Source organism: Falco peregrinus, chromosome 2 (assembly GCF_023634155.1).
Source record: "Falco peregrinus isolate bFalPer1 chromosome 2, bFalPer1.pri, whole genome shotgun sequence".
NCBI classification, from domain to species: Eukaryota; Metazoa; Chordata; class Aves; order Falconiformes; family Falconidae; genus Falco; species Falco peregrinus.
In genome coordinates, this window is record NC_073722.1 from 115801707 (window position 1) to 115814198 (window position 12492).

The following is a 12492-nucleotide window of genomic DNA, read 5'->3' on the forward strand; positions in this document are numbered from 1 at the left end:
ACCCCAGCTGCAACACAGCCAGATCACTTGATCTGAAATTAGTGAGCGTAATTCCAACTCGGTGGGTTTGGTGACTTCAAGATACTGTAGCGTTTCAGGTATTTCAATGCTTCGACATGTAAGTAGATGCCTGGTGTGATTTACAAAAGGCTATAAGCAGGTTAGGCCCCTAACACCTCTAGGCAACTACTTACATCATTAGGAACCTAAATGCCTTTATAAATCTGCGCTCTGATCCGCAGCTCATTGAAGTCAATGAAAAGACTTTGCTGACATCAATGGGCTTTGGAGTGGGCCCTGCAGAAGCAGCACGATCAATGCAAAGTGGTTTGACTTCTTTATGCTGGTCATTATGACACTTTTTCCTCAGACACTTAGAACAATACCACATTTTCTGTTTGAATAAACGGTCCTTTCTAGCAGAGAAAATAAGAAAAGAGAAGTGAAATCGGTGTGAAAGAGTGCAGAGGGAAGATGTGAATCTATCTGCTGCGATCACATCACAGGACTCACGTTTGTTGCTTTTTTCCTGGAAATATTGGTGAGAATCTCAGCTTTCCTTTAAAAAGTCACGAGTTGCCTAGGGAAAATATGACCAGAGTCTATTTTAAAAGTTTTGATGTCTAGAAAGCAATAGGCTAAATATATCTGTATTTAAAACAGCCTTACGATATTTAAGGCAATCCTGTGATTTTTTTTCAGAACCTGACTCATCATTTCTGTGTGCTGAGGCTGAAGGCACGGGTGGCTGCTGCAGCCAGCAACAACTCTCCAAGAAGGAAGGTGTCTTACCAGGTAGAAAGGGCAAGACAGGGAAATAAAATAGTAAAGAATTTCACCCCTCTGTACCCCATATTGCTGCAGACTCTGCAAGTACAGCTGCAACTATGAGGTTTATTATCCATAGGGGTTTATTAGCAGGCTGGTTTTGCCCTTATTTTTAGATGAGCTGCTCTCGGTTCAGAGACTGTCTGGTGAAAACTATACTACAAAGCCAGAAAAATTGTGTGGCTGACATCATGACACCCAGTTCTAAGAATTTACACTTCTTATCTATTTTAGCCCTAAATAAAAAAATAACCCTTCTCAGGGATAATGTGGTGAGTTTGTTTTTTTTTTTAAATAACATAGAGGCTTGGAGCAAAAGGTGCTTTCCATTTTACTCAGCCTCTTACACAACTGACTTAACATTTACAGTGCAGCCTCTTTCTTTTCCGCTTAAAGTTCTGCCGTGTCGATCGCTCTCCCTATTTTAGAGCCTTTCCCTGCACCCCCTTGCAGACGCCAGCATGCCTTTCCCAAAGCCTGGTAGCAGCAGGGTGCCTCAGGGTGCCAGGGTTCCCTGGGATCCCCTGGGGTGTGGGGGAGCTCCGGGTGCCATGGTGGGTGCGTGGGTGTGTGATCACCATCTCTGGTGGGCTGGCCGGGCAGAGATGAGCATGGCCAGCCCAGCTCACGGGGCTGCACATCGTGCCCGTGACTCACGGCTCCCTGGCACCGGCCCCACTGCTGGCGTGGGCTCAGCCTGGGGATGGTCCTGGCAGGCTCTCCTCCGTGGTCCTGTTTGCACTCGTTCCTTACCTTGCTTGGTTGTTCCTTTCTCCTTTTATCTATTTATTATTTTATTGCTTGCTCCCCCCCTGCCTCCCCCCGAGGAATGCTCTGCTGCGCAAGTTGTTTCTGCTGCTAGTTCTGAGAGCGAGTGGGGCTCCTCTCCCAGTGTGTCTGGTGCCAATATCCCCCTCCACCACCAGCAGCAGCACGTTAGCAAGGCTTCCTACTCCAAATGGGCTGCTTTGGGATGCCTTGCTTTTGGGGTCCCTTCATGGGGCACCGAGGAAACCGCTCTGCTTTCCAGAAGAGCCCTTTGGCAAGCAAGTCTGCAAAGGCTCAGACTCAGCAACCCAAACCCTCTGTTGCTTTGGCAAATGAGAGCCGAAGACTTCGCTTCCACCATCTGATATTTCCAGGTGTTCCCGTACAATTGGGAAAGTGGAAGGCTTCCAGCTCGGATGCCTCGTGCAAGCTCAGCCCGCGCCAGCCCCACGGGGACAGCTGTATTTTTTCCCCTTTCCCGGTGACCCGTAGCATGGATGGGATCAGGGGTTAAACTGGGAGTATGGTGGAAAAGGGACCGGGAGCCCGAGGCTAGCACAGCTTAACAAGTGATTATAAGGTCTGAAGGCAAAGGGAACCGCTGCCTGTCAGGAAGCTGCTGCTGAAGAAAACATCCCATTGTACCGGGGAGATGGAGTATGGGGCAGAAGAGAGAGAACCAGATTGATAACCGAGGGGTGATGTGACCCCGCATGGGCTCCTACAACAAAAGCCCCTTCATCTAAGATGAATAGGAACAATAGCTAATGGGGACAGGCCAGCAGCAGCCCAGGGTTTGAGAGCCCGGAGGAGAGGGAGGAGTCAATGGTGGGTCCTGTTTTACCCAAATCCTCTATTGATGTCAGTAATCTCCTGGGCTTTCCCCCCCTCCAGATCACACAGAAAGTTCAAGGACTTTTTGCCTTCGGATTGTAGGGACACGCATTGTCCTCCAGAGCCGGCAGGACCAGCAGCCGGTGAGGTGTGTGGTGGGGTGGGCTGCTGGGAGGTGCCCCCGTGTGGGGCTGGGGTGCCAGGGGTGAGCCGCTGCTGTCACCTAGGCAGCCCTGGGGTGTCCCAGCCCCAGGCTGGCAGGGGGACCTGGCTGCTGGCCTCGTCCCAGCGCTCTCTGGCTCCCGGGTGGGCTCTGGCTCCACTGAGCTTCTGGGAGCAGAGTCTGTGTGGATGTACAGAGTCTGGCACAATGGGGTCCCAGCCAAATGCTCCCATATTATTAAAAAAAGGAATTGTCTTTCTCCTGTGGCGTCTGGAGGGCTCTCATTCGGTGCAGCATGTGCTGGGGGCGTAAGGGCAGCGTCGGAGACATGCGAGCACCAGGAAAGGGAGCTGCATCCCCACTGAGCATCACTGCGGGCCCGAGCAGGTAGGGGCAGGTGCTGGAGATGTGTTGGAGAGCTGAGCACCATTCCCAGTACTGAGGGTTTTGTTGAAAAGTTATCCTGAAATTTTGAGCCATAGACACTAAAAATGAAGGGACAGTATTATTATTTTTTTTTTATTGGAAGGACAAAACTATCCACAGGAAATATCATACAGAACAGGGAAAAAAAAAAAAAAAAGAAGAAAATAATAAAAAGTTTTGAGAGAGTATTTTCAGCCTGCTTTCATTAACCTGACAAAATGACTTGGTCTGTTGCAGAATATGCAATGCCTGCATCCAAAAAGCAGGCAGATTTGTGAAGGGAAAGGAGACAAAATCTTAGTCCTGCTTTGGCTGAGGCAGGAGGCAACGTATCTCTGTACCTGCTGTCTGGCCATGGCCCTCTGTCTACCCTGTATCTGATACCTCCTGCCCAGTGGGGATTGATTAGGCCAACTTGATTAGAGAGCTGGCACAAGATGTGAGAACATCTGGGAGGCCTCGGATCGGGAGCATGAATTAATAAGAACCGGTAAGAGGAGGAGACTGAATAGGATTCAAAGCCCCGACAGGAGCTCGGGGCTGCCAGCTGGGCTGCCTGGCTGCTGCAGGCAGGGTCCTGATTTCTGGACCTGCCCTTCCCAACATGACCATCATGCTCAGGGTGATGCCTCTGCCATAAAGTAGGGGAGAGCATGGCCTGGAGCTTTGTCAGCTCGTTAATGGCTCAGCCTCCCATGAAAGCGGCTGCATCACTGTTCCCAATGACTGGAGTGGGCTACAGACCCTCTAGGGCCAGCGGGACCCTTCACGCCTCTCCCTGTGTACTGAAGCTGCAGCTTCCAGTTGTGGTTTTGGTGGGAGCATCCTTCGGGTGGCTGGGATGGGGGGACAGGCTGGGATGCAGTGGAGTCAGGCAGGGTGAATTCAGCAGCCTCAGTGCTTCGCTGAGATGCTCATCTGGGCGTCCACACCAGCTCCTGCAGTGCACAGAGCACATCTAGCACACTGCTGGTGCTCAGTCAGGGCAGAGGCAGGCGAGAAGCAGCCCCATGGACCGCAGTGAGTGGCACGGCTGCCAGCAACCTCAGGGGACCAGTACTGCATCTAGTAGACTCCTCAACCATCTAAACCACACAAGGCATGTGCGGTACATTGCCAGTCATGGGCAATCACCCATCCTGTCTGCACAAGGGAGGCTGTTTGCACCGTGATAATGGCTGCAGGCCCCCCCCAGTGCACCCCAGGAGCAGGCATGGACACCTTTACACTGGGCAGGCTGGTACCATGGGACCATGGTGGGAGTCACTTGGCTGCAAAGAGCTCTGAGCATGAAAAGCAAGTGCATGGAGAGGTCAGAGAGCTACATTGAGGGGGCTGGGTGCCACACTAAGGGGTCTGGGTGCTGAGCTCAGCTCTCATCTTGGCTTTTGTCAGATGGGGAAAGGTGTTATGTCTTTCTAGGTTGGCTCAAATGACATCCACCCCTCCCCAGGCAGCCAGGGGCTGCGGGAAGAGATGAATTTCCACCTGGAGAGCCAGGACAGGCAGCAGAGATGGGGATGCGCAAATCCTCACACAGGGGAGCTGCACACCTGAAACGAGCTGTTACATCCAAGAGTGCTTATGCATCAGCAGCTCCCACCCATGGAAAAATCCCTCTTGGAGAAACACAGCATCGGGCCCGACCTGAGAATAGCGGCACGATGCCCTGCCTACATGCCCATGCCTACCGCCGAGGGTGCAGGCTGTGCTACACGGACACTGCAGGCAGCGGGGCTGTTAGCTGGGCTGGCACAGCGGCGTGATGGATACCTCCCCAGCATCCCAACAGTCCTCAGCCACTGCAGGCAAATATTTACAAGAGCTCTCCAAGGGAGACCCATAAACTGCTCCCTGGTATAGCTTTCTGAGGATCAGTCCAGACAGCTATATTAGCTGGAACATGAAGTAGTTACACTCCTGCTGCTCTTCCAGTGCTTTTGAAACAGATACTTGTCTCTTTTATTACCTTTGTTTGTGTCTCATTTTATTTGTGCGCTGCGTGCTTCATTGTGCTGGGTTTGATACAGTTGTGACTGGCTACGGCTTGGAACAACAATAAATACCTTCCAGGCCTTTTGTGCTTTTAAATATTATTCTCCATTTCAAAAAAAAAAAAAAAAAAAGCCAAGCCAGACAATGAAAACAATGTAGGGAAAATTAAACCTTAAATCTGCATTTATGATTCTGTATTAAACACACAGGGAAGGCTGGTTTCAAACTGTTGATAAAACTTTTTTTCTTTATAAAAATGTGCCTTTGGGGAAAGTAGTGTGTTTTTGTGGAGAAGGGTTGGCTTTGGTGAAGGTACACTTGGTAAGGTTTCCCCAGCCCAGGATGGACACACCAGCTGGAGAAAATGAGCACAAGGACCAGACTGGAGACAAGGTGCGCCCTATGTGGGGTGGGAGCTGCCCTGCTCGTGTCCTGGTTCACTTTGTCCCTCATAAGAGAGCATACAAAGCCTTGGCTCTCTGCAAAGGCTTAACCAAGAGGCTCTGAAGTTAAGGGCAGCCTTTTTAATTGCCTTTATTGGATATCAAGCAATGCTTGGAGAGCATCAGGGGCTGAATCAGGCTCCTAAAGGGCTGGGACAGGGCACCCATGCTGGACAGCAGAGCCACAGACCCACTGACGAAGGGCTGGGTGTAAATCCCATGAGCTTCTCCCTTCACAGCAGGTTTTAAAGGGATAATTTGTCCTTTGTACAGCAATGGCACTTGTGGGGGTTGAAAGTGGAGGCACTGATTTGAGCCTCATGGCTTGCACTTGCCATGTGATCCCTTTTAAATACCCTCCTCCCCAGGAGAGCTGAAACCACAGATAGAAACAACTGGCCCAGGGACAGGACCTGAGCCCCGAGCCCACAGTGCTCCCAGGGTGTTTGTAACACCCAGACAACACCGAGCCCTATGGTGTAACCAGCAGGCAGAGAGGGGCAGCGATGTCCCCCCACAAACCAGCGTCAGAGCCGGCAAATCCCCAGGGAGCTGCTGCAGGGAAGGGTGTGGGCTTTGCCCCCCTCCCCGGGAGACCCTGCGCTGCTGCTCCCGCTCCGTCCTGGCTGAGCGGAGCTGGTGACAGCTCTGCTTATTGGCTTTGCTGGGCTGGAGAGAGCACTTTAAAAGGAAGCAAAGCAGTAACATAGCATTAGTTCCTGCTGGAAGGGGGAATGAGAGATGCACATTCCTGCCTTGTATGGGAAATTTGGCCTCCTTGCATCACCCCAGGAGTTTGGGCTGAATACTGTATTCTTAGCATCCCATCCTCAGACAGCCCGCGCTCCTGCTAGGCGATGCTAAAAACACTGCCAGCTCTGAGATGGTTGTGCTTCAGCAGTGGGTGAAGTCATGCCTGGATAACTCACTGAGGCTTCCAGATCGGGCTGGGCCATGGCTGAACAGCAGCGATGGCCGTGCTAAACCCACCAGAAGAACCCCAGGGAGGGGGAAACCTGCCCTGTTGTGCGTTTGGCAGCGTGTCTGCACCCACCTGCCGGCACATGCTGGGGCGTTTATGAGGATTCACACCCTCACATCAGCTCGCAGATAAGCCCCCCGCCCCGCTGGGATGAGATCTGGGTATGACCGGAGTGGGGTGCGACTCATCACCCCCAGAGCCAGCTCCCCTGGGCAGCGCTGGGCTGGCAAGCGCATCCCAGGCGCAGGAGGGCTTTGGAGGCAATCCCAGGAACAAGATTTTGACAACTTGGGAGCACAACATCCCGGTGTCATTTTAGGCCTAATTTGCATGTACAGCACAGTGCCGAGTGTGTAATTACTGAGCTGAGCAGGCAGTCGTCAGCTCGGCTGTTTCAAAACATGGTCTTTAGTGCTTCACAAAACATAAGCAGACACCTTTCCCTTAACGCAGCTGCCTGTGAGGTTGGGCTAAGAGGAGCGTTGGGGTTGGGCGGAGGTTAGACAGGACCACCCGGCCAGCCACAAGCAGACATGCCCAGGGAGATGCGGTCACCTCCTCTACCAGGGAAGAGGGCTGAGATGAGGCCAGGTTAGTCTGAACACGTTGATAGCCAGCAACGGCTCTTCTTGGCCTCTACAGCCGCCATGGACGAACCAGATCTGTCAATTCTCAGCCTCCCAGTCCTCATGCTCCCCCTTCCCACTCTTTCTACTCCCTTCCTGGCCTCCCTGTTCACCCGTGAGCCCTTCCCTCCCTCCTGGGAGCTGTCAGAGGCACCTGCAGCAACGTGCTGGGAGGACCCAGGCACTACTGAAGGCAGGACAAGCTCAGCTTCCAGGTTCCCCTTCATTTTGTGAGCTTGTGTCCCAGCTCAGAAGCATCCAGATAAAGAAGGGAAAAGCCAAGCACACACAGTCCAGTGCGTGTGCATGCAAGGGATGCTCTTGTCTGTGTATAAGCATTTGCATTGCATGTTGTGTAGCAGATGGAGTTATGGGCATGCATACGGTTGTGGGAGGCATCTGCATGTTTGCAACGTGCAAGCTTTGTGCATCTGCATGTCACATGGATTTTTCACTGAGGGATGTGTGCCCTCATAGGTTTCTCTGCATGGATGCTCACAGAAAAAGGGTCTCATACACATTTCTGGAGATACATCTATGTCTAGATGGGTGTCCCATGCTGACAGACAGCAGTAACTCTGTAGTTACAGAGCCATGATGAGAAACGACAGAGAAGTAGTGTCATTGTGCATCCACGTCGCTACTAAATTTACTCTCCCACCAGCCCTGTCTGCCCATCCCGTGTGCTGACCAAGGGCGTGGGAAGGAAGGTGATGGACACACCGTGCTCCTTCCAGGCGGGGGTCAGCTGGAGCGTGGCTTGTGTTTTCGGCTTGCCTGTTTCTTTGCACCCGTGGATTTTTTTCTTTCCTTCTGCTAATATCAACAAAACCTGCCAGGGCACCTCATCACCGGAGCTCCGTGAGAGCAAACGCGACATACTTGGAGCATGCAGTCAGCTTTTCCAGCCAGTCCACACGGCCGGCATAAACTGTCTAAGTACCATCAGAAACCACTTTATAAACTTAGGACGGGAAGGAGATGATTGATGGTTCCACACTGGACATGACACAGCTTCTACACTTTCCTGTATTTATAATATTTGTGTATTGCTCCTACCTCAAAGCTTGACAGGGCTGGTCCCATTCACTTAGAGATACGAATTTGGCACAGCCTGACATAAACTCCATCACTTTGGGCCACCAAGGGAGAACCATTGTTATAAACTTTCTCCCCCCGCACCCTGTTTGGCCCCTTTTTTCCCCCTTCCAGTTGCATTATTTCTTTACAAGCCAACAAGTACAGAACCAAATGTTTCACATCTGTTCTCGCAGTCCAGACATTTGCATGAGAATCACGGTCAGTGTTTCAATGAGCACAGCTCGCTGGCCGGCAATGGGGATGGAGCGGGCCACCACCGGCCCCTCGTGCTTCTGCCAGATGTCTGGGCTCTGCACAAAAGAGATGGACCCACGGTGTTAACAAATCACCTTCCTTTGGGATCTAATCGCTCTCGAGATATGTCGGGTGATTTTTCTTTCTGGATGGTGTTGTAGAGCTGATCCTCACCCTTGGCTCAACCCTTTTGAACCTCGCGTTTAAGGGGCTTGGTGGCAGCGTTCTAGTTTGCTGACACCACTGTCACCAAGTTACCAGGGAAGGTTAGGCTTAAGGTGGGGACAGTTTCTGTTTGATGAATCAATAATGGTAATTTTAATCGGAGATCATCTCCAGTGATATAGCATCACTTGGAAACTTCCTTGAAAAATATGCCCATGTTTCAGAGGGAGTTCCCATTTAAAAAAAACCCAACAAAATCTCCACTATTTTCCTCTTTTTCGACTTACCAAAAGCATCTTCCTCCCTGCCTGCTCTTCCCCTGCATCCCCTGCCCTGCTGCTTCTCTAGGCCTGTTCAGCTCCTGCCCCTGCCCTGAGCACTAGGGCTGGCGGCGAGACTTGGGGCTGTGATTTTTGGAAGCGGCTTGTTCTCTTTCCAGCCGGACTGGGCATTATGAGCTGCTGGTTGACTGACACAGCAGCGGATGAAAGACTTAAGCTGCTGACGTAAGCTGGCAAAAATGCCTTGGAAATTGTAGCAGGGAAGTGTAGCAGTGAAGCCCCTCCGTGCCATCCGTCTCCCTCCCCATTTAGCTGATGCTCTTATTAACTCTCCAAGCTGTGGCATTCTCCTGGGAAAATTAATGTGCAGAGAGAAGTTTTTAAGGCATTGCAGTCTGCAGGGCCTCTCGGGTTGAGGGCTGTGGTTCCCACCTCCAAGCAGCTCTGTACAGCCCCAGCAAGGGCAGCTCAGCCTTGGCATGGGGGATGTTGGATGGCTTAGTGCTTTCAGCCTTGCTGGGATGCTTGTGCACCTGAAAGGCTTCAAGGTTGGAATCATGCTCCAAGATGACGTTATTCTTGGTGGTAGTTATTGGGTCCAGCCTGCTACATCTATGCGTGAGGCTGTCCTGCCTCAGGTAGGGTGAGATGCATGTGCTGGCATCTGAGCCCTGCCTGTGCGCTTCACAGTCACTCCCATGAGCTGGGAATCACCCCATGGGCATATTTGGGAAAGGCAGGGTGACCCCACGGGAGCAGGCATCTGCTGGAGTCATGATCCCCAGCTGCAACATCCTCCTTTAGACCTGTCCAAACATTTCACTGTGTTTTGAAGGATTCCCTACCACGAAGGCAATACAGACTGTGTACCAATCCATCTCCCTTCAGTCCTGAAAACCCCCACAGGTGCAGCAAGGTCCTTGCAAGCAGGAGGGGATGATCAGCATTACTGAGAGCAGGCTGGCCTGGGCGGCAGCTGCATCAGACAGTAGCAAACCCCATGGCTACCATGTGCCGTGAGCCCCTGGCTGAGCCTCAGCCCCGTCAGGGTGGGCTGGACGCAGTTGGCCCATCTGAGCAATGCACGCTCACTTTGTGCCCATCTCGACCTCCAGTCCATGGTAGATGCATTTTAGCAGAACAAAGGGCTGCATTTATCCACCCTGCACACCAGTGGTAGAACCAACAACAGCTGAAGGACTGGCACTGCGCTGTTCCCCCATGCTCTGCAAGTGCTGCCGTGTCCATGGCTTCCCCTTGCCAGCAGCTGTGGATGTGCTGCCCTAGGGCGATGGTAGGGCATGGTAACACCAGCAGCCCCAGTACCTGCCAGTTCAGGGGTGGCTGGCAGCAGAGAAGGATGCCTTCAGCACTCCCAGGAGCATCTCCACCAGCCTGACAGTGGAGCCCACTCTGAGAAGAAGAGATGGAGCACAGACCCGGCTTCTCTGCCACCACACAGAGCTGCCTGTCCCAGTGCTGTCAGGGCTGTGCAGACCCAGCAGAGCCAGGGCTTGTGCTGCGGGATGTGGAGGGTCGCGCAGATTTCCCTGCTCGGATATCATCTTCGTAGGGCACAGCTGGATCAGAGCAAATCCTTGGAGGAATACATGCTAACATACGTCCCTGTGAGCACCCCCCCACTTCAGCATCACCTTGTATGAAGGGCAGCATCAGGAAAGCCGAGCAATCTGCCTGTGTGTTCAACTAACATGTGGGCCAGGCAAGAGGGCAATGACCCTACAAGCTTCCTAACAGGGAAGGAGAAAATTTGGGAAGAGGGCATAGGTTGCTGGCCGTGTAAGTGGGAGGGGACAGCACAGGGACCAGGTCACCTTCTTGTCACCACCGGGGCTCATCAAGCGCAGAAGGTGCTGGCTGCCCTCATGCTGCCATGGTCCACCCCGCAGGGTTCAGGTGAGCAGGTCCATGGCACTCAGACATCAGCTGCAGAGATGGTTGCATCTCTCCCAGGGTTTCGCCATCTGTCACAGGGAGCAAGGTCTTGCTGCCATCAGCACTGCCACACTTGGAGCCCACTCTGCTCTCAGGGTGGGTGCTGCTGGCAGCTGCAGGGATGCAGCATGGCCAGGAACAGGGCTTTTTCTTCCAGCTCAGATGCAAAGGGGAAAGAAAACAGAGTACACTGAGGCAGAAGAGGCAGTTTGGGGAGGGATTGCTGCCATGTGGCACCTGTGGCCGGTGGCTGGACCTTCCCAGCACATCCCTCAGCTGTGCCCTTCACTCCCCGGCTGGCCACTGCTGCGACACATGCTGACCTTTAAGGACCAAATATTTTTTCAGGCTGCTGCCTGATGGGGCCAAGGGTCTGGAATGTGCCAGGGGAATCCCTTTGAAGCTGACATTTCTCAGCCAGCCATGTTTTCTACCTTTTGTTGGAGAAACGTATTCAGAAAGGCTCATCTGCACTGCCAGTGCCTTGGACAGTCCTCGGCTCATGTGCAAAATGCTGCCAGCTCCAAAGGTTTGTGTGCGTGCTTACTTGGGCATAAATGATAGCATCAAGCTCAGGGCATGGGAGAGTCTGTGTCTGGTCTGTTTTGCATCTTTGTGCTTGCAGCGATGTCACGGGACTGAACCTTCTCGGTGTAGCTGCCCTGGGGTGATGCTCAAAAGGACGTGGGCAGGTGTATGGCAGTACGAAAGCAAGTCCCTGAGACATCTAGAAGACAGCAACGTGGGCATTTCCACCAGTCTCTTAGAGCTCAGGATAAGTGCATTTACTGTTTGGGCTCTGTGGTCCCACCTGGCAATTCAGTGCTGTTTTGGTACTTCGCAGCTTGGACATTTGGCGAGAGGAGGCTGTGGGTGAGGAGGCTGCAGCTGTCATGGGTCTTTACCTCTCTCTGCACAACTGCTGGGAACACCCCTTTCATTGCATGTCCCTTGCCAAGAAAAAAGCTTCAACCCCCAACCCTGGGCCAGTTATTTCTCTCTCAGATAGCCTGCATTTCAGAAGTCTTCCTTGTCTTGAAATAAAAGTAGTAGAAGCAGCTACAAGAGTCATCTACTCCACATTCATGCTGACAGTGATGCCTTATGTGGCCTTCCAGTACCCGAACTCCCCTTTCTGGAGCATCCAGTGAGAGCAGATATGGCAGGCTGGGAAGTGGCTGAATATCATGATAAAGTCTGTTTTAATGTTGAAAAAATAAATAAGGTAGGTTCGTCGTAACTGATGCTGGCTGGAGGCAGGAAAGAGGACATGCAGTATATACTTGTGAGCACAAGAGGGAGAGCAAGGAAGGAAGAGAGGAAGGACAGGAACGAAGGAAATGGACTTGATACCTGTTTGTAAACTAGGCCAAGGTTAATAATGATTTGGATAGCCTTGGCTCTGGGCAAAATTTTAAAGGTTTTGCAAATGCATATAAAGAAAAGACAATTCCTGCCTGGAAGAATGAGCAGTCCGTGGCTCTGCTCTGGCAGTGATTTACACAGTCTTCACTTTACACACGCCAGGAGCCCAATTTCCACCCGCATAAACCTAACCACATGAGTGAGGATTTGCAGGGTCTGGGCTCAGCAGGTTAGGTCAAGGCTCTGGTTTAATCCCACTTATGACAGTCAAGGCGAGTCTTACCCAAGGAAAAAAACCTACCCAAACCTTGGCCTGTGAACTGAC